Source organism: Ursus americanus, chromosome 4 (genome assembly GCF_024610735.1).
Source record: "Ursus americanus isolate L20-20 chromosome 4, mUrsAme1.1.p, whole genome shotgun sequence".
Classification (NCBI taxonomy): domain Eukaryota; kingdom Metazoa; phylum Chordata; class Mammalia; order Carnivora; family Ursidae; genus Ursus; species Ursus americanus.
In genome coordinates this window covers 29,191,873-29,217,658 of record NC_142130.1, presented here as the reverse complement: position 1 = coordinate 29,217,658, position 25,786 = coordinate 29,191,873, and the positions used below count along the sequence as shown (strand labels likewise).

General features: G+C 46.3%; 1 long non-coding RNA gene across 2 annotated transcripts; it reads right to left on the bottom strand.

Annotated features, from left to right (window-relative positions):
* Window positions 1-2,523: 2,523 nt before the first annotated feature.
* On the bottom strand, window positions 2,524-23,676 carry LOC123802116 (uncharacterized). Of its 2 annotated transcripts, XR_006782436.1 has the most exons (3): window positions 23,486-23,676; window positions 13,284-13,390; window positions 2,524-2,650 (listed from the first exon to the last, which is right to left on the bottom strand). It is a non-coding gene; the product is annotated as an uncharacterized LOC123802116 (long non-coding RNA). The 2 variants fall into 2 exon arrangements; XR_015724169.1 differs by having other exon boundaries at window positions 2,524-13,390.
* Window positions 23,677-25,786: the final 2,110 nt, after the last annotated feature.

Here is a 25,786-nt window from a genome sequence, read left to right as displayed (position 1 = left end):
GTGAGGAGCGCGAGGCCGGCACATCGGCTCTAGTTATCCACGTCTTCCTGGGGAATGACCATGAGAGCCCCCCGGCCTGTGCTTGGCCGTCTAGCCTTGCTCACAGCTGCTCTGCTTTTGTGTCAAGCATCTGTCCTGACACATTCTTCCTCGTCTGTGTGTGGGTGGTGGGCGGGGGAGACTCCCGTCCAACTCCAACAGTGGTTTGCAACCTTGGCTGCACATCCGAATCTTCTGGGGGAGCTTTGGCCTGGGCCCCACCCCAGAACAACTGAATCAGAACCTCTAGGGGCAGGGCTGGCTTGGGCACTGGTATTTTTTTTAAAGCTTCCTAGGTGATTTTAAGGAGAACCAGGACTGAGAAAGATTGTCAGATAAGGAAAAATAGAGCTTTCGGAAGTCAGAAATCACAGCCCTTCCGATCTGAATGGGAGATAGAGAATGGTTCGGGCCAACCCCCTTATTTTACAGATGGGGAAGTGTAAGGCCTGAGGAGGGAGCTGATAAGTCTAGCCTGTAGAGTGAGTTGTGGGAGAGCCGGAAGAGAACCCGAGTGTCCTATTCCGAGTCCAGTGTTGTTTTCATAGCATTTACAAAAGCTGTTTTTAAAGGTACCCCTTGAATACTTAGGCCTTGAAGGATAGTGCTAGTTGCCAGTGAGAGTATAAAAAGCCAGTATAAAAGTATAATAAGTATAAAAAGCCCAGGCACCTGTTATTAGAGAGCCACATGGAGGGGCAGACATGTACCCCCTGAATGTCACTGTCTGCCCTTGGGCAAGTGAGGTAGCATCAGACGGAGGCCCACGTTCCTGGCTCACTGGCCTCACCTGCCCAGCTGTGGAACTTAGCACCTTAGGCTGCTAGAGTCTAGCAATTCCACCCTCAGACCTATACAAAGGGTCCTATACTTTACAGGGCTGCCCCCATCTCCTAGGGCAGGAGTCCCAGAGGTCAAGGGCCATGACTACAAGGAGCCTGCACTCCCTATTCGAGACCCTAATTCTCTGCCAAAACACCACTCAGCCCTTCCAGGGTCTGTACAGGTCTTTCCCCAGGTCCATCCTTTCCAGTGTGGGTCATGCCACTAGGATGTGCACTCTTTGGCCAGTGGTCACCGACATACACCACAAGCATGTCCACTCCTCGGCCCAGGCCCAGCCAAGGAGCAGTTGCAGCCAAACTTGGATATCTGGGCCAGGGTGTTGAGATTTGGGCACACATTGCCTTGCGGATGTTGCTGGGGGGAACAAGAGATGAGTGGCCAACCCCTTGTACTGTGCAAGCCCCACACAGCCTTCACTGGCTATTGTGGAAGAAAATCAACCCCAGTTCACCATCAGTATGAGCAGCAAGTTGGGGACAAGCACGCAGGAAGGTGGCAGTAGGACACTGTCGCACTCAGATCTCTCACGTCATCCTGGCCTGCAGCTTCCCTCCACAGAGAGCCGGCTTCTGAATTAACATCACCTTGTTTCCATCTCAATAATTTGCCCAGGCCCCTCGCCCTCCAGCAAATCAGCTGCCCCCCACAGAAGCCTGCTCTTTCCACCACGCCAGGCGCTGTCTCAGCACGGGCTCGTGGGCCCTACCCCACATCAAAGGTTCTCCTTCACAGAAGAGCCATCACCACCCTCCATAACACGGAGCAGGAAGATTCATCTCAAGTGGAGGGGTTGGGGAGAACTTCACTGGTGAGGACTTCTATAGGAGGCTAAAGTTTGAACAGGCAGAGAGCCATGAGCCAAGTCAAGGAGGTGGAGATACGTGGGAGGCTGGGAAGAGCGTGATGACATCAGGAAGGATGTGTGCGAGGAGCAGGTCTGCAGGGCAGGCGAGCAAAGTGAGCACGGGGCAAGAAACAGGAAAGGCACCTCACACCAGTCAGAATGGCTAAAATGAAAAACCCAAGAAACAACAAGTGTTGGTGAGGATGTGGAGAAAGGGGAACCCTCATGCACTGTTGGTGGGAGTGTAAACTGGTGCGACCACTGTGGAAAACAGTACAGAGATTCCCCAGAAAATTAAAAATAGAGCTACTTTATGATACAGTCATCACACTACTGGGTATTTACCCCCCAAATCCAAAAACATTAATTCAAAGGGATGCGTGCACCCTTATGTTCACTGCAGCATTATTTACAATAACCAAGATATGGAAGCAGCCCAGTGTCCACTGATAGATAAATGGATACAAAAGATGTGATATGTACACACCATGGAATATTATTTGGCCCCAAAAAAGAATGAAATCTTGCTTTTTGCAATGACACAGATGGAGCTAGAGGGTATAATGCTAAGTGAAATAAGTCGGTCAAAGAAAGACAAATACCATGTGATTTCACTCATGTGGAATTTAAGAAACAAAACAAATAAGCAAAGGGAAATAAGAGAGAGAGAGAGGCAAACCAGGAAACAGACTCTTAACTATAGAGAACAAGCTGATGGCTACCAGAAGGAAGGGGGTGGGGATGGGGGAAATAGGTGATGGGGATTAAAGAGAGCACTTACCAGGATGAAAAGGAAAAAAAAAAAAGCAGCAGGAAAGGAGAGGCAGGAGGCAGCGTGCGGTCTTAAATGCTGTGATAAACAGTTCAGAGATGGCCGTCCTGGTCTGCACATTCAGTTCTCAGCTGACCCTTCGATGAGACCTACAAGGCAGGTATGTTTGTGCTGTTGGTAATTTTTGCCACCAGATAAGCGCAAGCTCAATAATTGGGGTTCCAGTCTCACCACGTAGGATGCTGGGCTCACTCACTATGGGACTCATTTTGAGTAGAGCCAATACAGCGCTCGGAAGCATAAACCTCGATCCGACTGCTCAAGCAGGTGGCTGACTGTGTGATTGAGGACTCTGACTTTTGCCCCCCAGTGTCTCTGCAGCAGGACCATGATATGCTCATCTTTGTATCATTCATTCATTCATTCATTCATTCATTCATTCATTCATTCATCCTTCATTTGCCAGCCTCCAGCTGAGGCGTCCTCCATGCCAGGTCACAAAAGCCAAGGACAAATCAAAGAAGTAGACAGGTTCAGGGGTGCCAAAGCCCCCTAAATCGCTTCTGAGAGAAGGAATAAAGGCATGACTATCCTCTGCTTATCTCTCAGGCATCTCTCTTACTTTGTTTTCCCTTTCAGACGAAGGTGACTTGCATATGGAATATTCCAGAAAAGTGACTAGAATGTCTTTAAAAGCCTGAGGCTGAAAGAGTGAGGGCCAGTGGCCTGGAGGGCAGGCTGGAATTGGCAGGACAAACTTCTTTTCGGGTGCTTGTATTTTGCTCTGTAGTGTAGCCACACAGAGCTCCTCTTCCTTGGTCGCCTCTGTGCCTTGAAGCCAAACCCCACAGCACCCCCATGGCCTCTCCCCCAGCTCTGCCTGTGTCTAGCACCCAAAGTAGGTGATAAGTGGATGAATGCTGACCTGAATAACCCGGATGCAGCCTGTCCTTTCATGCTCTGGAGTAACACAAAGTCCCCAGCTGCCCTCACGCCTCCGCCCCCCAAACACACATTCTGACACCTCCACCCCAACTGCTGGTGGCACTGGAAGAAGTCTGAGGTGATGCCAGGGGGGCTTGAGTTCAACACAGACACCTCCCTGCTATGCTCCACAACAGAAAACAGATCTTGGATTTCGTTCAACCCCCAGGTCATTCGAAGTGGTACCCCACCCCCGGGAAGCTAAGAAGGAGCAGGCAGTGGGGATTAATTCTTGCCCACAGATTGACCTGTGATTGAAAAGTGTGCACATCAGATCACCGACATCTCACCAGCTAAGCACTCCTACAAAAGTTTCATTCGACAAGCCCAAACACATATGCTATTTTGCAAAATGTGGCCTGCATTTGCCTAATCCACTAGCCTAGGCATATGAAAGGACTCCCCAAGACTGCAGGAAGCAAGCCTACTCCCTTCTGCGTGCAGAGGAAGGAAGGGGATCCCCTCCTCCCCTGCCATAGCCACAGGACCCCAAGCTGCCCGCACCCCCCCATCCTCCCACTGGCAACCTGGACTTGGTTTGAAAAAGTGGAAGGTGATTAATGAATGTTTCTAAAACTCTAGAGGCATCTAAACATCCCTGATCTCATCCTCGGTGCCAGGTCCTACATTTTCTCATATCATCCTTATAATCACTCCCCAGGGTTGGTGTCACTATTCTCACTCTACCGGTAAGGAGATACCCGCAAAGAGGGCTTGAGCGGCTCTCCCATGTCCTATCGTGAGTAGGTAGCAGAGCCAGGCTGCAAACCAAATCATGCCTGGCATTCAGTCCCGTGGTCTCCCCACGAGGACATATGCACTCATGGTGGAATCCGGGAATCAATTTGGTGTTGTCACCAAGACCCCACCCTGTCTGAAGCTCCAGTCTTTCCATATCCCCGTCCCCTTCCTCCAGCATCGACAATTACAAAAGCTCTGCATTTTCTGCTCCAAGTGAGTTGTTACAGGAAATGCGGACACGGTTCATGGGTCACGGTTGCAGGCATAGACATCCCCAACGTGAGGACGTCCCTTCCTCTCCTGTTTGTGGAGGAAAGCAAATGCTAACTGCTGTTCTTCTAGAAGAAGCAGACTGCAGTGAGTCATTCTCCCAAGACTTGGTTGTCTTAAGTAAGCGACGTTTGACAGTCATTTTTGCCATCCTTTTCTGGTTTAGTGAGCCATGAGGCATGTCAGGCACGATTATAATTCTTTACATTCTTTACATCAGTGTTTTCTCACAGTATCTCTGGGGTGAGGCATCTTCAATGTGAAGATGACTTTCCAGATCCTGCAATCCAATCTTCCCCAGTTCACAGTAGAGGAAACCAAAATCTGGCCAAGGAAAGTGACTTGTCCAAAGGCATGACCCAAAATACACCCACCAATTCTTCTTCCACAGACTCGTGGGGATGCCTGATGGGAACACTTGACAACACGTGGTCCTGTGTCCTGAATATGGGCCTCTCCAGCTCAGGGGAAGACAGCTGCTGTGGGTGGCCGTGGGGACAAGTATACTACTCATTACTCTATCCCGTAAATGTGGCTGCCTTCTTTTTACTAATGTCATCTATTTGGGGGCTCGAATCCTTCACTGATTCACAGAGCAAATGAAAATCTACTGTAAGAAAGAAGGAAGGAAGGAAGGAAGGAAGGAAGGAAGGAAGGAAGGAAGGAAAGAAAGAAAGAAAGAAAGAAAGAAAGAAAGAAAGAAAGAAAGAAAGGAGGGAGGAAGAGAGGGAGGGAAGGAAGGAAGGAAGGAAGGAAGGAAGGAAGGAAGGAAGGAAGGAAAGAGAGAGAGAGAGAAAGAAAGACAGACAGGAGTAATTCTCAGTCCCCACGCCTGGCTCCAAGGGCCAGAAGGGAAAATATGCCCATAAGTATCCATAGCCTACTGGGGACCTCAGCTCCACATCCATACATGTCACTGTCTCCGTCTCCATCCAGATGTCTCACCCCCAGTCTCCTTCTCAGCCCTTCCCTCAGACCCGGTCCTGCTCCCACAGTTCCTGTACCGGCGGCTGACCTCACCCTCCACACAAGAGCCGCAGCTAGAAATCTTGGGGTCTTAGACGTACAGAGTCCCTGACTACAACCACAACTTCCTGGCAGCTCCAGCCTACATTTCTCCTCCTCTGTATGCCTTCTGTTCCTCCCTTGGGGCATGCTTTAATATTTTGCTGGAATTATTGCAATAACCTTTTAATTAGCCTTTTAACCTTCACTTTGGTACCATCGCTAGCATCACACCCACACTCCCACCCTCACCGAATGTGTCCTCTGCATCGCTCCAAGAACAGTCTTCCCATGTGGATCTGTTCCTATCATCCCTTTGCCTCTTTAAGAGCCTTCAGGGACTGCCCATTGTCTTCAGAATAAATATCAAATCTCATGGTAGGGGCGCCTGGGTGGCACAGCGGTTAAGCGCCTGCCTTCTGCTCAGGGCGTGATCCCGGCGTTATGGGATCGAGCCCCACATCAGGCTCCTCCGCTATGAGCCTGTTTCTTCCTCTCCCACTCCCCCTGCTTGTGTTCCCTCTCTCGCTGGCTATCTCTATCTCTGTCAAATAAATAAATAAAATCTTTAAAAAAAAATCTCATGGGTGTGGCTATTCTGTTCTAATTCTGTCTTCTGTCTTCCACATCAAGGGGTGAGCTCCTGGGGGCATGGCTGGCACATGAAGGCTTTCAGTACAGGGTTGTTAGGCAGTGAAGAGAAGGACATGGGAGTGGACAGGGCGACCACCGTGCAGCTGGAATCCGCGCATCCCACGGGGGAGGCAAATCCAGTGCCTTGGACGTTCATTGGAGGAAACGGTAGACTGGGGAGATGCAGTGCTGTTTTATGACCTTGAGAGTGGATTTGGAACTCAGGCAGGTGGACACAAAAGCAATGGGGATGGAGGAGGGGGGAGGAAGAGAGGAGAGGGAATTCCAAGCAAAGAAAAAAGGGGCAGTGCAGGTGCAGTGCGTGCTGAAGGAATTCGTGTCAATAAGGCAAGAAGCGAGAAGGGAAGTCGAAGCAGATAAGGGCAGGTGGCTGGCAGACCGGGGTGGGGCCCTTGAGGCTGGACTGAGGAATGTGAACTTCTGTTTATCGCTGCCCTGGGGCTGGTGTTGGGGACTGGGGGGGAGGGAATGGCTAAAGAAAGGTGGTGACAGAATCAACACCCAAGATTGAGAGAGCTGGTGTTTAATTTGGTTCTTGTTGACTTGTGTTTCAAAGGAATCTAAGTATCCTTCCCCTGCCCTTTATTTTTAAGACACTAATTGAAGTGAACACTTGGGCCTTATAAATGAATGGTGAAGAATGAACCAGTTTTTGTTTTAATGAGAGGTTTAAATTGGCTCTATTTGAATTTGGTGTCAGCATCCAAATCCATTTTTACCTCTATAATTCTCCATGAGATGTGGTCTCCAATGTTCATGCTGTGCTGATGGCCACCGCCCTGAACTGCAAACACTGTCTCCACTCTGTCTCGGTCCTGGGCAGAAGTCCCTTTGAATGGGGACAGTGCCTCTTTGAATAGTTAGTGCCCTTTTAAGTGGACAGAGGCAGAGGAGGGGTTCAAGTGAACTCTTTCCATAGCACGTTCTGTCATAGAATGGCATCACAACTTGACTCTTCATTCCTGGAGGAGACAGGTGGAGACAGTGTGGTCGAGGGCAAAGAGCCCTGGGCTGGGGTCAGTGAATCAGGCTCTATCCTTTTCCCTCTGGACAGCTTTTTGTGTGATGTTTGGCAAGTCTCTTCTCATTTCAAGCCTCAGTTTCCCCATCTATGGCAAGAAGGATTGGACTAGACACACGTTCTTTCTAGAGAACTCTTTGGCTCTGAAATGCCATTTATATCTATGCAGTTTCTCTTCTGACCTCTGCTTTGCTGTGCTTGTCAGTAAGAGCATTAGAGAGCAGGAGCCCCAGAGGGAGAAATGGAAGGGTCTATTTTAAGGAGACAGATGACTAAGAAGAAAACCGCTAGCAAGGAGAGAAAAACGCCCAAAGAACTCTGGCCTTTGCACAGGCCCGACATTTTTATGGCACTTTGCTGGGCCTTGGACCGCAAGCTGCCCACACACACACATACAGGCAGCCCACAGTGGCCACTGAATGCTGCATTGTGGCACTGGGACCCATGGGCCAACCGCCTCTGTTTGCAGTCCCCATTAGAGCAACTGGGGGAGTGACTGGCCCAGTTCGCCAGCTCTCACCGGGCTGGGCCTGCTGGGTCCAGCATGAAGACCTCCCAGGGAGACTGGAAGCAGAGGAAATCAGGTTGGAAATTCACTGGCAGCCTACACTTGACCCCATGGAAAGTGCTGGTTTGGGCTAGAAGGAATGGATCATTTAGCTTGGCCAGGCTGTCCTGTTCAATCAGACCCGGAGAAAGCCCCAGAGCACCGAGTAAAGCTGGCTATCAGGGGCTGACCTTACATAGCTGGATATCCACTGTGTGACAGCCACAGCGTCTACAAAGATAAAAACTTATGGTCCCTGTCCTCACAGAACCTGCCGTCTAGTGGGAAGAGCAGACACGCCAGTAGTCACTCACAGTCTACCTTTGCTCAATGTCACAGTCAAGACACGCAGAGGGGTTTGGAGAGAGCACCAAAAATCCAGCAACTGATTCTGAGAGATGCTCAGAAGGAGGAAAAGCTTCACAGGAGAGGAAAACTGTCCTTGAGTTTTGAAAGATAATGGGAGTCGCTCGTGTGGAAGAGAAGGGGTGGAGAAAAATGTTCCCGGCTGAAGGTCCAGCACGTGTGCAGTCGTACAGGTGTGAGAACATGGAGCAGGTAAAGAACTGCAAAGAGCTCTCAGAGGCTAGGGAACAGTGTGCGAGGGTGGGAGGGCAGCAGAGCAGCCCGCAAGTTTTACAGGGTGAATGGTGTCCCCCAAAAAGATATGTTGAAGTCCTCACCCCTGGTAGTTGTGAATGTGACCTTGTTTAGAAATAGGGTCCTTGCAGATGTAATCAGGTTAAGATGGGGTCATGGGGGGGGTGGTGTCCTTATAAGAAGAGGAAAATTTGGACATAGAGACACACAGGGAAATATGCCAATGTAAAGACAGAGGTAGAGATTGGAGCAATGCTTCTAAAAGCCAAGGAATGCCAAGGATTGCCAGCAGCTACCGGAAACTAGGAGGGAGACATAGAACAGATTTTTTTCTTTGAGACCCCAAGAAGGAATCAATCCTGTTGACACCTTAATGTCAGACTTCCGGCCTCCAAAACTGTGAGACAATAAGTTTCTGTTGTTTTAGGCCACCCAGCTTGTGGTAATTTGTTCTGGAAGCCCTAGGAAATTAATGTAATGGGCATATGAGCCATCCTGAACTCTCACTTGTTGGTAACCTAGAATGCCCTTGGCTTCAGAGATATTTCTCATGGAACAATTTGAATGACTTGAAGATTCTCATACATAGATGTTCAAGCCCCTACTCCTCCAGATTCCTTTTTATACCTGCCCACAATTCTTAAAGACTATTTATCCTGATTTCCATGTCTTTTTCCCCCCTTCTTTTTCTTTTCTCCTTTTTTTATTTATTCAGAAAGATTTACTTTCTATAATTATAGAATCATATTGTGTGAATTTGGATGACTCAGTCAACTTGTTAGTGCCAAGTATCCTCATCAGTTTTCCTGATTCACCATCCTTTCCTGGAGATTTCCAGAATTAGGTTGCTGGCACAGCTTGAAAAATGATCTTCAGCTCCCTGCAGACCCATGTGAGTACGTATCTATCTTCCAATGCCATCTCAGTAGAGCAAATCTTCCCATGGCATATCTAGGGCCGGGTCCACCTCTCAGGCTTCCTTCTGATCCTGCAGAATGAAGGTCCCATCTGGGATGTCTGCTCTGTGTTGGCTGATAGGGAAACTAAGCTGAACAAGACACCCTTAAGAAGGTGACAGCCTGATAGAGGCTGGGCTTGGGAGAGAGTCATAAAGACCAATTTGTTTCAGTACATTGTAGTTAGAGACCCAGTACATGGATGCACAGGATGTGTCAGAGCCCGGAATAGGACCACAGGGCCCATAATAATGCCTGCCATTTGTTGAACACCCACTGTGTGCCAAATACCACAGTGGGAGCATACACGCACTGTCTGTAATCCTTAAAGGGAAAGATGCGTATTACCATCTTCATTTTACAGGTGGAAAATCTGAGTTTCAAGACATTAAGTAACTTGCTCAAGGTCACTCAGCAAGTGACAGAGCCACGACTTGAACTTCAGCCTGCCCAACACTCAAGATCACACATATTTTCTCCATAATGTCAGGCTGGTTGATATTCAGGACTTATTTAATCAAAGTAGCACTTAAAAATATTCACCAATTGTTCCATGTTGTTTCTGCACTATCCAAAACATTTCATGGAGAGATAAAGATTGAACTCACCAAAGCTGTCAACAACCCAGTCACTGCTGTTCTTATCTTGCTTGAGCTTTCTGAAGGTTGAACTTGTTCTTGAAAATTCTTCCTCCCTTGCCTTCCACATCATACTTGGCTAGTGGTCCTTCTTCCTCTTTGGGTATTCTTTTCAATTTATTCTTTCTCTGTCTAACTCCTTCTTTAACATCCCGCCCTCCATCCATTTCTTATTTATCACGCTAGACACCATCTTCAGGACAATTTCATCTGCCTTCAATTATTTCAATTACTTTCTTGGTCAGGTTGTGCTCATTTGTTTCTTGTTGATTCCTAAATCTCTATATTTAGCGTTGACTCCTTTTCTGAGCCCCAGACCTAGATACCAAGTGTTCCTGTGACCATCTCCACCCGAGTCTCCCACAAACACCTCAAAGTTACCATGTGCATGTCTGCTCTCCTGTCTTTCTCTGTTCTCCATCCCAGGGAGTCGTGCCTCATAGCCCCTTGTTGGCCAGAGCACCCCTCTCCTTCATCCTCCTACTTGTGGTCAAATTTGGTTCCATTTTCCTCACTCTACCTCCTAAATATCTCTCGAATGTGCCTACATCAGCCATCCCCACGGTCAGCACCTGGGGACTGTCCCCTGTCCTATCTCAAATGATTTGTTTTTATTTTCAATGAATTTTACAGTTACGGAAGGGTTGCGAGGATGCTACAGAGAGGTCCTGTATGCCCTCCACCTGGCTTCCCTAACGTTAGCACCTTGCAAATCCACGGTACAGTTATCAAAACTAAGAAGTTAACAGTGTGTACTGAATGATTTTATGGCTTCCACGACAGATATTACTGGTTGTCTAGTTTGCTTCCCTACAATCTTTTTTATCCCCATTTTTTTCTTAAGCTTGAAGTGGAAATGTGTTCATCCCCAGAAGATGGAGTCAAACAAGTCTTCTCTCATTTTGACTAACTTCCACTCATCTCTCAGCATCAGCGGAGTCCCCTGAATCTAGGTGAGGTGGTCCTCCCAGATGCTCACCCAGTACCCTGCCCTTTTTCTGGAATGTCTGGGTTGGAACTCCATGCCCTTGCCTGTCACTCTCACTGGACTCATGAGGAAACTGCACTAACTGCTTGCTGCATTTCCGGCAGGCACTCAGAAATGACTCGTGATAGGAGTGAATGAAACTGGACCATGGCAAGTGGAGCTATGGGATTGCAACTGACAACCAGAAGGGTGTCACCTATAAATTGAGGGGTTTGAACAACGGTTGGGGACCCAAAGTCTTTGATACCACAGAGGCTTGTCCCACGCAGATGGACCCCAGGTCCTTTCCAAACTCACTCTGACCACCCTGCGGACGAAGGGCAGGGCCAAGCTTGGTGTCGCTGGCTCCTTGAATGTCGTGTCTGGGAGAGTACCTTGAACGCAGTGGTTCCCAGACCTGGTTGGCTGACTCAGAACCTCCAGGGATCTGCCTGTTTAATAAACTTGCTAGGTGATGCATCACACCACGGGAGCCTGGCTCCAGTCCAAGAACTGGCATTCGGAAACCCCTGCTGCTGAAGGCCGATCTGCTTATTTCGTAGACAGCGTTAGACAGTCTGGTCATGAAGGTCCCTTCAAGCTTTCACTTTTCTTTTTTCTTTCTTTCCTTTTTTTTTTTTTAAAGATTTTATTTATTTATCTGACAGAGATAGAGACAGCCAGCAAGAGAGGGAACACAAGCAGGGGGAGTGGGAGAGGAAGAAGCAGGCTCATAGCGGAGGAGCCTGATGTGGGGCTCGATCCCATGACGCCGGGATCACGCCCTGAGCTGAAGGCAGACACTTAACGACTGCGCCACCCAGGCACCCCAAGCTTTGACTTTTCTGATAGACAATCCTTTTTCTTAAATTTCAAAATAAGCTAGTGAGTCCAAACTGTTGTAATATACATCATGGATATACATGTCAGGCACCTAAAATATGTCTTTTATAAAGTCGTATATGATAAGAAATGTCTCCACTTTCTTAATCTTCAACATTTTTGTTCTAAGCCTCCATTTCACAATGCTAACATCAGAGATTTTGATTTGATGAATCCTGGGGTGTATTGCATTAGGATCTGACAGATAAATTACATGCATCTGAGTCTTGATTTAGCTCTGCAATCACAGTCAATTTGCACCCTGGCTTTTGGGCACTGGCTAGCCTTTACTTCTACATATAGCATTTACTGATTTTTGTTATTGGAATATAGTACTGGTTTTTAGTCCAAAATAGGTTAGTCCTAATGTTCACGCCTCTCCAAAATTATATATCTCTGTCTAAGGAAGCCAAATTGCAGTAGACTTTCCACTCTTTAAAATACCTAATATTCCGTAATGGTTTGGCTGGTTACTGTATGGAAACAGAAATACCATATGTCAAAACCCCACCGAATCCCTGCTCTCCCTCCGATTCTAGACAAAGAGAATGAAGTTCAGAAGCAACGTGGACAGCCCCTCCCACGAGATCTGCAGAGCCAGAGCGGGCTCGTGTGGCTTAGAGGAAGAGCAGAGCCACAGAGGCCGAGTGACCACCTCAGTATTTCTGCACCTCGCAGGAAAACAATGCAGCTCAAAGTCTGCATCTTTTCAACTCAAGGCCTACTTGCTGAGTACAAACTGGGGTCAAGCATGTGGCAGGCATGGCGGGAGGTGAATGCACAAGCAGTTACAGATAAGGAGCTTGCAGTCCTGTGGGAAGAACGTTCTGGAAATTCTAAAGAACTCAGTATCCCATAGAACAATGATAAAATTTTAAAATTCTCACATTAATTTGAATCCTTCAAAGGGAAAGAACACCAGATGTTCAACACTCGGTCAGGGCGTGGGGGATGATTTCATGGTCTGTGAGGCACGTTCCTCACCCCTTCATCACTAGTGAGTATTCGTTTCCAGCAAACATTTAAGAAACAATTAAGCCTTTGTGACTAGTCAGATGTGCATGAAAGTGTTTGGTTACCATTTTTCCGGGCTACCGCTATGATACTTGTTCTAGACTGCAGGACTCTACTGAAAGAACCATGACTTTCTAAACTCATTTCCACATCCCCTGCTTCCCGGGCCTGTGATTGGAGGTGAAATGGGCCATCCACTGAAAAGCTGAAGTTCTTCTGACTTCTCTGGATAACAAAGGGCAAGGAGACCGTTCCTGACATTTTGGCTTTGGAACTTGCCATCAGTGTGTTCACTAGAGCTGTGACAAGTCCTTTTCTGCCTTTGTTTTTTCTTTTCTTCTGTTTTTCTGTGAATATATAGTGAGCATACCTTATGTACAAGGCCCTGTGCCAAGCTCTGGTTTAGTTGTTTCAGAAGAGAGAGGCAACAAAGTGACTGCCGACAAAGGTGTGCACAGAGTATTTAGGAAGTACCTGGGTCATCTCTGCTTTTGTCCACTAACCTCTTAATGAGTGATCACCATGCTGAGTCGGACACAGAGGTGAAGTAGAAGGAGTTCCTGTTTGTAAACACTCACAGTCCAGTCCTGACTCCTAGATAGAGGTGACTCTGAAACAACATAGATAATGTTGAATGACGTAAAGGCTGATAGTCCACCTACTCGTCTTTCCACCCACCAGACCACCCTTCCATCCAACAAGTATTTATTAAATATCTCCATTATAAACCAGCTCTATTCTCAGCTCTGGGGATGGTGTGCACTCAGCAAAACCGGCATGCAAACCACAAAAAAGAATATTAGTGAACAGAGTTAATTTTAACAGTGAAAACTTCTACAAAGGGAATAAATCGGGATGATGTGCTAAAAAGTGCCCCAGATATAGGGGTCATAGGAGGCCTTACTGAGGCAAGGACACCTGAACTGAGGCCGAAGGGGTATGGAGGAGCCAGACATGTGATTATCTGGGTGAATAATCTCAGGCAAAAGGAATAGCAAATGCAAAAGTCCTGAGGTAGGAATTAGTTTAGTAGGTTCGGAGAACAGAAGAAAGTCCAGTGTGACTGGAGAGTAGCTGGGGGTCAGGGGGCTGTGGAGTACAGGCAGAGGAAATCTGAGAGCAGGGCATAGCCCATATCATGTGACCTCTTAGAGATCCTATGAAGTTTGAATTTTATTTTAGTACATCAAAATGCCTTTGAGAATTTTATTTTGAAAGGGACATATTCTGATTTGTGCTTTAAAAAGATTGCTCTGAACCTGTTTCTCAGTGATTAATACAATAAGTATACAAAAAAGTGAACAGTAAAGATATAGATCCAAAGAACATGTAATTGATATTTATAGAACATTTTCTACCCAATAAGGGTAAAATACACATCCTTTTCAACTATGACCAAGATCAAACATTTATTGAGCCATTAAATAAATCTCAATACAGTCAAGCAACAGAAATCCTGTAGACTGTGTTCTCTAAACCAATGAAACTAAATTGGAAACCAATCAGAATAAGATTATCTAGAAAATTCCACCAAATATTTAGAAATAAAATAACACATTTCTAAATAGTACATGAATCAGAGGGGAAATTCCAAGGAAAACTGGATAATTTTGAACTAATAAAGAAAATACAATATATTAAAATTTATGGTATACAACTAAAGCAATGCTTAGAGGGAAGTTTATAGTTTAATTACCTATATTAAAAAGGAAGAAACATTTAAAATCAATGATACAAGTTTCTATCTTGAAAAGCTAGAAAAAGAACACGTTAAATCTGATATAGAAGAAATAATAAACATAAGAGTAGAAAACAATGAAAGGAAATACATACCTTAAATAGAGAAAATTGACAAAGTCAAAAGTTGATTCTTTGAAAGATTAATAAAATTTATAAATCCTTATTAAAATTAATCAAGAAAAAAAGAGGGTAGGCACTAATGACCAATTTCAAGGATGGAAGAGGGAATATTTTATATATAGATATTAAAAGGGTAATAAGGAATATTACAAACCTCATGTTAATAGTCAATAATTTAGATGAAATGAACAAATTCTTTGAAAACATAACTTACTGAAGCTGACTCAAGATGAAACAGAAAATCTAAATAGCCCAATGTCTATTAAAAATATTCAATTCACAATCTCAGTCAAAAACATTTCCACAAAGAAAATTCCAGGCCCAGATGGTTTCAGTTGTGAGTTCTATCAAGTATTCATGGAATTAATAGTACCAATTATACACAAACTCTTTCACAAAAATAGACATGAAAACTTTATTTCTTAACTCATTTTATGAGGCTCACATAATCTTTCTAGAAAAACCTGACAGACATTTAAGAAAGGGAATATATTATCCTTGCATCTCGGGTGAGAACACTGAGGCTCAGAGTGGTGACACAGCTCGCCCCAAATCTCAGGATTTGGAAGTGGCAGAGCACTATCAGGGCCCCCATGTCCAACCCAGACTCCTCCGCCGTGCTGTCTCCTAGAAAGCGGCCCCTTCAGAGTCCAAAACTTACATCCTTTAGGGGCGCCTGGGTGGCACAGCGGTTAAGCGTCTGCCTTCAGCTCAGGGCGTGATCCCGGCATTGTGGGATCGAGCCCAACATCAGGCTCCTCTGCTGTGAGCCTGCTTCTTCCTCCCCTACTCCCCCTGCTTGTGTTCCCTCTCTCGCTGGCTGTCTCTATCTCTGTCGAATAAATAAATAAAATCTTAAAAAAAAAAAAAACTTACATCCTTTAAGCAACAGTTTAAGGTTCCCAGGGCCAGGAACTGAAACCCGAGGAACGCTTCTTCACTTCTTCCTACTCCGAAAGGACTGGCGGGTGGTTCTGTACCCCATATTGCCTATTTCATAGTCCCTGGTATGAATCTTCCTATTTAGAATGAACAACTGTGTGAGGCCAAAGCTATATGTGTGGATATAGGGGGGAAAAAAAACGAAAACAAAAACAAAAATCTCTTCCATATTACATCTGGTTTTGTCATTTGGGCCAATAATCCTGTCTAGTCCATTATGTATTGCTTTGGGTAATAGATACGGCCCAGAAGAAATGCTGAAAAGTTTTCGCAGGAGCGCAAGCCAATGCCAGAAGACAGCAGAATGGTGGCATAGTGACAGCAAAACTCTACTCCAATTCTACTTACACAGAGGGCCAAGGATTTAAATTGAAGCTTGGGTACTATGGATTGATATTCAAATAAGTAACATGTCTCATATTTTACCTATTATCAGAACTTGAAACAGCTGCCTCTGTTCCTCCACGGCCCCGTAGTTTTGGTGTCCTGGGTGGAACATGGGAACTTTTTTCACAGTGTCTGTTGTAATGGGTTGTGAACCTTCATGTTGGAGAACATGGCTTGGGCTGGTCTTCATCTCTTGGCCTTGATATGTAATATTGCCACCTCGTCAAGTTGAGCCTACCTCCTGTATCTCTCTCAACTCTGCTTCTTCTCCTCATTCCCATCTGTCCTTGTTCGGGGGGCTTCCTTGTCAGCTCTATGGCCATGGCCTCCTGGCATGTTCCTTGCCTTTAGTCTCCTTGCCTCCAGTCTATCTTTCCCAGGATCACTAGAAGCTGAATCTCTTGTTAGCTTTGTATACCAAAAACTCATCAGTATGTCTTCCTAAATTCCAACCTCAGTATGTGTGATTTCTCAAATTTAATCTCTCCAAACTGAAATCCCAATATCCTTCCCTAACCTCTCCCCCACTGTCTTCCCCATCTCAATTTAAGACGGTTCCATTCATCTAGTTGTACAAGCCAGAAACTTGGAGTCGTAGCTGGCTCTACCTTTCCTTTCTGCCCTGCACCTAATCGAGTCAGCAAATCCTGCCATCTTTATCTTCACCAGAAATCCAGAATCCTTACTGCTCACCACCTCTATTTCATCACCCTGAATCAAATCTCACTGATCTCTCACCAGGATTATTGCAAAAGCTTCCTTACTGGTCTCTCTGCCCTCTCCCTTACTCCACTATTATTATTTTCAAGTAGCAGCCAGAATATTCCTGTTCAGACCCAGAAGCCAGTGTGCAAAATCCTGTGCACAAAATCCACAGTTACCACCTTGCTCAGAGTAAAAGCAAAACCTATTACAACGTTCTAGAAAATCTTACTCTATCCGGCCCCTCATAAGCATCCCAAAACCCATCTCTAGTATTATCTCCAGTGCCTCCTTCACTCCAGCCATACTGGCCCCATCCATGCTCCAGGCGAGCTCCGATCTCAGAACCCTGTGCCTGGCATTCCTTCTGCCTGGAAGGCTGTTCCCCCACACGTCTGCATGGCCCACTGTCTTATTTCTTCTAGGTTCTTTATCACCGAGGCCTTCCCCGACTACCCTCTTCTCTGACTTCTCTGACCTTTTCTATTTTTTCCTGCTTTTTTTTTTTTTTTTGACAGAGCACGTATAAACTTCTGGTGTACTATATGCTTATCTAATCACTTATTATTATTTATAATCTGTATTCTCAAACAGAATATAAATTCTATGAAAGCTGAACTTTGTTTATTTTATTCACTGCTGTGTCCCCAGTGCCTGGCACATAATAGGTACTCAATAAATATTTATCAAATGTGTGAATAAATGAATATGTTTCTCTCGCCTCATCTTCTAGAGATTCCTCCCTTTTTGAACACTAGTTGTTAAATAATAGTGATGATGATAATGATGATAGTGATGACAATATGCATTCCTTGGAAAAACTTTGTGATATACAAAGGAGGATAAAAAACCTCAGAGATAACTATTGATTGTCAACATATGGATATATAACATATTGATTAAAACAAGCAGACGCAAAAAGAATAGAGCCAAAGCATGTGCAGAATACATCAGTGAAGAAAGTGCTCAGTGGATTCCCAGTTCTGTGGATTTACAACAACGATGGCTCCCTGGTCTCAACAGCATCCCAATGGTAATGTCACAGACAAGAAACCAGATGTTGGGTTTATTGTTCAAAACTCTGTGGTGATATGGGTGGGGCTGCGTTTAGCCATCATCCCCTCAAGGTCCTAGCTATTAAATATTCTGATTATTTGGCAAGAACAGAAAGCGTTCCTGTGAACTGCACAGCGCCTATTTGGATCCCTCTTGAAAAGAGAGATCACTCAGGCACAAATGGATCACTCGGGCCCAGGATGTTTCCGGGGAAAGGAAATAGCTAAGTCTCTTCAGTGTTGTTTGACTCTCCCTGTGTCTGGGATTGCCAGATGCTGCAGGACACAGGTGCATGGGATGGTCCCATTTCCCAGGGCCTTGTCCTATTTCAAGCTATGTTGGGACATGTCATGAAATCAAGATGTTTCTCCCTGATTAGAACTTCCTTAATGTCCCTCACGAAAGTGGGTTTTCTATCTGCAGATGACCTACATTCGATTCCTCTACTCCACCCCATATGCCTCAGAAGCCAGGGAGTCAGTCTTGTTAGAGACAGGCAAGCCAAGCCCTTAAAGAGTCCCGATGGGCTACATTTGCTTTTTAGCATCTCCTCTGCCTTCAAGATTTTTCTCTCCCTCACCCTCAACCTCTCCTCCAGGGGTTGTCAAACTTGGGGACACATGAGAATCTCCTGGAGGGCTCCTTAAAGCACAGTTCCCGGGGTCCACCTGCATAGTTTCTAATCAGTAGGTGTGGGATGGGGCTGGAGACTTTACGGTCCTGTCAAGGTCCCAGGTGTTGCTGCTGCTGTCGGTCCTAGGACCACACTCTGAGACTCACTGGTACCCTTCCCCACCGTCCAAACTACCTCTTTGCTCCATCTCCTCTCCATTCTCACTGCCACTGGCTTTGCTTGGGCCCTCACAGATTTCTAAACTTGGAGAACTTGCACAGATTTTAATCAAATTAATAACATCTCAGGGAGGGAAAGTAACAGACTCAAAGTTGCACAGCTAGAAGCCAGTAGAGCCAGGATCCAACCTCAGGTCCTTCTGATTCCACACGGCACCATACAGTGATTCCATTTCCTGCCTTGCTAGGAGGCCCTGGTTTCTAGAAAAGGACCGGCCTGACCCAGGGCCAAGGCACTGAACAAGTTAGTGGAGAGGCGGGCCTGAGGACCCCGCTCTCTTGGCTCCGAATGCTTCTCTTCTTCCCACTTTCACTCAGCTACTCTAATGAGTACCCACTGGGCACCGAACATGAAATGATCCCTTCATTCTCTCAAATACACGTGAGCAGCGACTACGTAGCCGGCTCTGTCTCAACCCCAGTAGTCAGACTGATAGTCCTCACATGTTCAAGTTCATGGTCTAATGGAGGGATTAGACATTAACCAAATAACTACACAAATTAAAGTTGAACTGTCTTCAGGGCTATAAAGGAGGAGTTCATGGTGCTCTGAGCACATGTAAATGGGGAATTTGATATAGACAGGAGTGTAGAGGAAATTTTCCTGGGTAAGTGACAAGTAGGTTTATATCTAAAGGGCAATCAGGTAAAGAGGGGAGGGAAAGGTATTTGGTGAAGGGAGAAGCATAGATAAAGGGCCTGTGGTAGGAGGGACCCTGGTGATTACAGGGAATTAAAAAGAAAGAAAGAAAGAAAGAAAGAAAGAAAGAAAGAAAGAAAGAAAGAAAGAAAGAAAGAAAGAAAGAAAGAAAGAAAGAAAGAAAGCAGATGGCTAGAGTAAGAGGAGTTGAGGCCAGAGAGGTAGGGGGATGCCAGGCTTACAAGACCCAATAAGGCCCATTAAGAGGTTTTAACTTTTAATAACAATAGGAAGCCACCATGGGGGTTTAAGCAGGGAGCAACAGCATAATCAGATTTGCTTTCTTGAAAGATCCAGGTGGTTTTCATGAAGAAGGCAAAAGTGAATGCAAGTTCTGTCACTTTTAAGTATATCCCATTAGAACCAGAGTATTTCAACTTCATTGGAAGAAAGCAGAACCACGATGAAATCTCAGATCAGTGGAAATTAGACAGCTTGACAGCTTGAAGGGATCCATGCAGAGTATTTTATTAAATTATGAAAGCCCCCAAACAGGAAAGTTAATTGCATGTTCCGAATGTAATCATTAGATGTTTTCAAACAAGGCATCTCTAGCCTTCCCAAATGGAAATATATGGCCACTTGGCCGTTATGAATCTAAATTCATCCTACCTTATTTTCCCAGAATTCTTGTGCCCTAATAAAGAGTTGAAATGTATTCTGCTATTAACTGATAAACTTGGGGAACACATTTCAACTAAACGCCTTTCTTCAACAGCTCACAACTTTGGGGCCCTATGCATAATTCCCTGTTTGGAAAACCCAGATGCCCCTTTTTCAGATTAGAGAGGTTTCTAGCTATCCTGCTCTCCGCTGATGAACAACCCATTTCCTCAGCAACCCCCGGCGATCTCGCCTCTGTCTCTCATGGATGAGACGTCAGTCTGATATGTCATCTGTGTTTTGCTTCAGTGTGAATTCTGGGAAGTGTTACCATTTCCCTTCCTGAACGTTTGCTTTGAAGATAAAGAGAGGATGTCCATCTCCCCCCAAGAAGCTCCCAGGGCGTTCCTGCCTGTCAGTCTTCCCCCAGCCTTGGCGAATTCCATCAGACAAACATGAGCTGAACTAACAACCCATCAGGACACTGGGCTCAGATGAGGAGGGCCCAAGGAAAAGCCCTTTGTAGAATCCTTTTCCCCTTTGCTACCCAGGAAGTGATTTTAGGAAGGTGACTTGCTTTTACTAATACCCACACACCAATTTAAGTAGACTTCAAAACCATACTCAAGAACACTGAAGCATGATAAAAAGCCCAGTGGCCTGGCGTCTGGGTTCTGGGTCTGACTTTGCCACAGAGAAGCTCTGACCTTGGACAAATTTCTTCGATTCTCTGGCTTTTGCGTTCGTAATTGGAAAGTGGAAGAGTTGAATCAAAGTCATAGTTACCAACATTTTCAACTATATTTTCAATCTTTTTTATTAGATCCTTATTGCTCTAGGCCCCCATGTTTGAGAGATTTTTGACTTCTAAACACACTGAACTTATTAAGCAGGCTTTATTTTATTTCTCCTTTCTAGTCATCAAAGCACACACCAGAGGCTCTGATCAACAGGGCTGGTTGATATTATTCTAGCCAAATAAAACCTCATTGTAAGGACATGTGGTTTTTTATAGGATGTTTGAAATTTTGAAAATAGGTTGCAAATCCCTACTGCAATTCTCGTAGACTCCTAAAAACCCTAAGGATCTCAAATGGAGGGGAAAAGATAGAATAAAACATATTTAGAGGAACCATCTATGTCCAGCATTCTGAAGCTTAGGCCTGAGAAGATAGAAGCCCACCGTCCCTATAGTAGGAAAAAAAAAAAAGTGTTTCAGAACCGGTTTAAATAGCCAAACTCGGGCTGTGAAATCCCAGACTCTTTCTTTTGTGTTGAAGGAGACCCACTACTGTCTCTGGATGACATCTATCCATGCTTCCCCTCCATTAGATCTTGCCAGTCACAATATTCACTGGATAGATCCGATTTCTCCACCAGCTACATCCAAAATGGTGAGTACCAAGCAGCTCATTCACATTTCTGATGGTTCCATATGCCAACGTCCCTGATACTTGTGATTACTCTAGACTTCAAAAATAGACCATTTGAATTTATTTTCTATCTCCACTTTGTATTTTGACACACTGATTGAGTGCCTAAACTATTTTCCAGGCACACCGTGGGTACCTAGCACATGCTTGCTGCATGTAGGAATAAATCAACCAACTCACATATGACTAAACTCCAACATTTCCACATATTCTGTGTCATTTAACTCTCTCAGCAACCCTGCAAGGTAGGGAGTAGTCTTTTCCTTTTACAACCGAGGAAACCAAATCTCAGATGCTGTGACTTCTTTAGGTCATACAGCTAGTAGGTAGTGAGGTAGAACTTGAACCCAGGTCTTCGGTCTACACCCTGGAATGGTACCCAGCAGGGCAGCCTGACATGGATTCCTACTGTTCCTCCCTCAATTCTGAATGAGCTGACTCTGTCTCTTCTCCCTCTCCACCACCAGCCCCACCCAGTCCTTAGCCGTCTTCTATCTCAGAGCACTTTCTTTTGCCCTATCTTGCTCCCCCACATGTCATCCTGTCACTTCCTATCCAACAATGTGAATGCTTGTCCTTTAACAGTTTTTATGCGGGAACAGTTCTCCCCCCAGATCCCCAGCAATGTTCTGATGGGACCACTGAGCATCCCAGCTTGGTGAGACTTGCAGTTTCCTGGTTCATCTCCTCCCTGTGCAGACAAGCCCTTGGGCTCCAAAAGAGGACATCTCCTGCTCACCATCTTCCAAGCGTACATCAGCCCTCCTCACTGTGAGATGCTCGACCGCTTCCCCTTCGGGACCTTACCCAGCTCCCTCTGGTCCTCTCTTCACCTCCATCCTAACACCTCCTTCATCCTGCAAAGGGCCCACCTTGCCCCCTAAAAGCTAGTTTTATCGCCAATTAGCTGGGTGGTATTGGGCAAGTCACAGCCCCAGCTGGGGTTCCATCAGGTAAGTGGAAAGATTTAACTTGGTGGCCCTAGGAGCTTAGACACATCCTTCTGGCCAATGCCCTTTCTTCTCTCCCTTCCCATTCTCAAGGCTACCCAGTCATTTGCTGAGCCCTCTGTCAGCTGAGGGGCCAGAGCACTCCTCTGGAATCACAGCTCCTCAGGGTCTTCCTGGATCAAGTGGCCCAAGGGGCCATTCTTAGGCCTTTTGATCTGGCCTGGAGCTTAAGTATCTCATCACATTGGAACCACAAACTCCTGGAGAAACACGAGCTGTTAATGAGCACCCGCTGCCCCAGGCCTGCCTGTGGTTCTCGATCCTTCGAAACTGGACATGGCTGAATCCATCCCTTTATCACTACACCTGAGTCACTCCGGTCAACTTCGGAACCACAAGTGACATTGCATTTCCCCGCCTTTTAGAACTGGGAAGGTTCTTTCAGAACAAGTGGTACAATGGTACCCCTAACACCCATGCCCATCTTACAAATGAAGAAGTCCAGACCCCGAAACGCCTGGGTAAAAGGTCGTGATCGAGTACATGAAGGACGGGGGCACCCGGGTGGCACAGTCGATTGAGTGGTCAACTCTTGGTTTCCGCTCAGGTCCTGATCTGAGGGTTGTGAGATCGAGCCTGCGTCGGCACAGGGCTCAGCAGAGTCTGCTTGACTCTCTCTCTCCCTCTCCCTCTGCAGCCCCCCAAAATAAATAAATAAATAAATCTTTTAAGAAAGGAAGAAGAACATGAAGGACAATAAATGACAGAGGCTTTTAGTGATCGGTGGTGGAGGTGTTTGAAAGCTTTCCTTTCTCTCTCACAGGCTAGACTGACAAAGGACCCACTGGGACAGTGGCTTCTCCTTATTAATCCTATTATCAAAGACAAGGCCTGTGCTTTCCTCCCCTAGTAGCACAATAGCTCAATCCCTCGCAAACCTAGCCCTGGTGGGAGCGCTATGGCGCCACCGCTGTAGGACTGACTTCCCCCAGATAAGGGCCATGGCTATACTTCTGGAAGACAAACAGGAAAACCTGCTAGCCAAGTATCTCAGCTTACTCTAAAGCACCCCATGGGCCTGTGCACGCACATACACACGCCGTACACACACGCTATCCCATCCCTTTGACCAAACTAATGTTGTAGCCCTGACGCATTCTTTAATGAAGGGAAAAAATACCCCAGGGCTGGTGTTCGGGGACGGACCCTTCCCTTCTTACCTGGTTTGCCGGGCTGGTGCCGAGTAAAGTCCAGGATCTGGGATCAGAAGAAATGGGGGCAGGATCCTGGCTGTAAATTTGACTCATTGTTGGACCTGGGGCTAGTCCTCTGTCTCCCGAGACAGAAAATAGAAATGCCGCCAAGTTGTTCACAGCAGTGCTGTGGGCACTGGAAGAGTAAAGGCAGCGAAGGCTCCTGGCAAACTGTAAAGTGGCTCCAATAGGAATTAGGAATACAGGTGCAAACTGTAAAGTGGCTCCAATAGGAGTTAGGAATACAGGTGCAAACTGTGAAGTGCTCCTCCAATAGGAGTTAGGAATACAGGTGCAAACTGTGAAGTGCTCCTCCAATAGGAGTTAGGAATACAGGTGCAAACTGTGAAGTGTGGCTCCAATAGGAGTTAGGAATACAGGTGCAAACTGTGAAGTGCTCCTCCAATAGGAGTTAGGAATACAGGTGCAAACTGTGAAGTGTGGCTCCAATAGGAATTAGGAATACAGGTGCAAACTGTGAAGTGCTCCTCCAATAGGAGTTAGGAATACAGCTTGTTACTCCTGGGATCTTCTGGGAAGCTCATGTAGGTTGGCCAGGTCACGTGTACGCATGCACACACTGCGGCCAGCTCACTTTCTCGAAGGTGGCTATGCCCACATCACTCGTCCACTCAGAAAGCCATGACAGCTTCCCCCTGCCTGCTGCCGAAACTCTTTCACAAACATCGGTGACCTTCCAAGGATGGACCAGCCTCACCAACCATACTGACCCTGTCATGATTGCCCAACAAACTTGACAAACCATCGCTTTCCTCCTTGCCTGCCTTCCCCCCACCAAGAATACCCTGTCCCACCTCCTCCACTTCCACAGTTTCTGCCCAACAGAAGCCCCCCCATCCTTCTAGACATGCTTGTGATGCCACCACTTCCAGGGATGCTTCCCTGATTGTTCTTCAACCCTCTCCCAGCAGAAGGAGTTTCCTCTCCTCTGAATTCACTTCATCTGTCCTTCTCTTAGTGGGTCTCTTTTCTATATTAAAGCTCATTAGGGGCTTGTTCTAGCTCCCTTTACCAAAGCGTGAATTGCTCAAGGCCAAGTTCTCCATTGTGCTGTTCCCCCATCCCCACCCCTTCCCCAGCACCTTGCACAATTAATTCCTAGCCCCGGTGAGGGTTTGGTGCTGAATGAATCAGTGAATGGGTGCACTCCTGCTTCCATCGAAATGGCCTGGGGAATTCATTCTTTTCTCTCCGGGTTTCAGCTTGATAAAGAAAGCTGCACGTGGAACACAGAAGAGCTAAGGGATGTCAGCAAGTGGAGATCTCTGGAACATGGGTAACACAGACATGGAAAGTCAACTGGTCATGTGAAGCCACATCATGCATGGGTTGGCAATTAACAACAACCAATTAGCCACAAAGTCCAGGACATATTTTTAAAAGGCAGTCAGAGTTATAGGGTATGTCTAATAAAAATCATAGTAATCACGAACTGATTTAATGTCTTAATGGTTTTACAGCTATTCTTCCAGGATATTTAAGCAAAGAGCCAACCTCCAAGGGATAATCTGGGAGCGGGAGTGTAGGGTGGCAGAAACATCCTAGGCTGGAAAATGGACATTCTAACCCGAGCCCTGCAAACAATTGGGTATGTAGACACGTCAGAAGAATGTCCCTTAGGTCCCCTCTGTCCTCCTGTAAATCACAGTTAGACCAGGTGGTCCTACGTGACCCTTGGATTAAAGAAGACGTGCCGTTTTCCCACCTGCCTCCCCAGTGCCTTTGGCCATTTCCCACGGACTTCTAACAAAAGGCCCTCTGGGTTTACTTGAACATTAGTCAACTTGACAGTAGCACGTTGTTGGCCAAAAGAGATTTCCTGATGACAGTTGTGGAATAGGAGCCCTGAGAAACAGAGAGGGCTGCCAGCAACTCACGAGCCAGGGTCTGTCTTTCAGCTTGGGGACACTGCGGTCCCCAGATATCACAGGCGGGGAAGTCAAAGGCAGTGGTCCCGGGTTGGAGTTCCTTGCTTCGCTGTTTTGTCTTTTGGAGGCTCAGCTTTCCCACAGAGAAACTGAGGTGACATCTTTAAATCAGTCTCCCGCAATTGTGTATTAGCCGGCTGGCTACCAACACCCCTTGGCTGCCCCCCAGAGCCTGGTGGCGAGCCACCATCAGCAGGGGGTGAAAGGCAAACAGGAATGGCCCTCCCACCCCTCTGCCACCCACTGCCCAGTGCAAACACCGTCCTCCTCCCTCCGCAGCAAGTAATTAGGTGTTCCCAGGGTGGCCTGTAAATTCCGA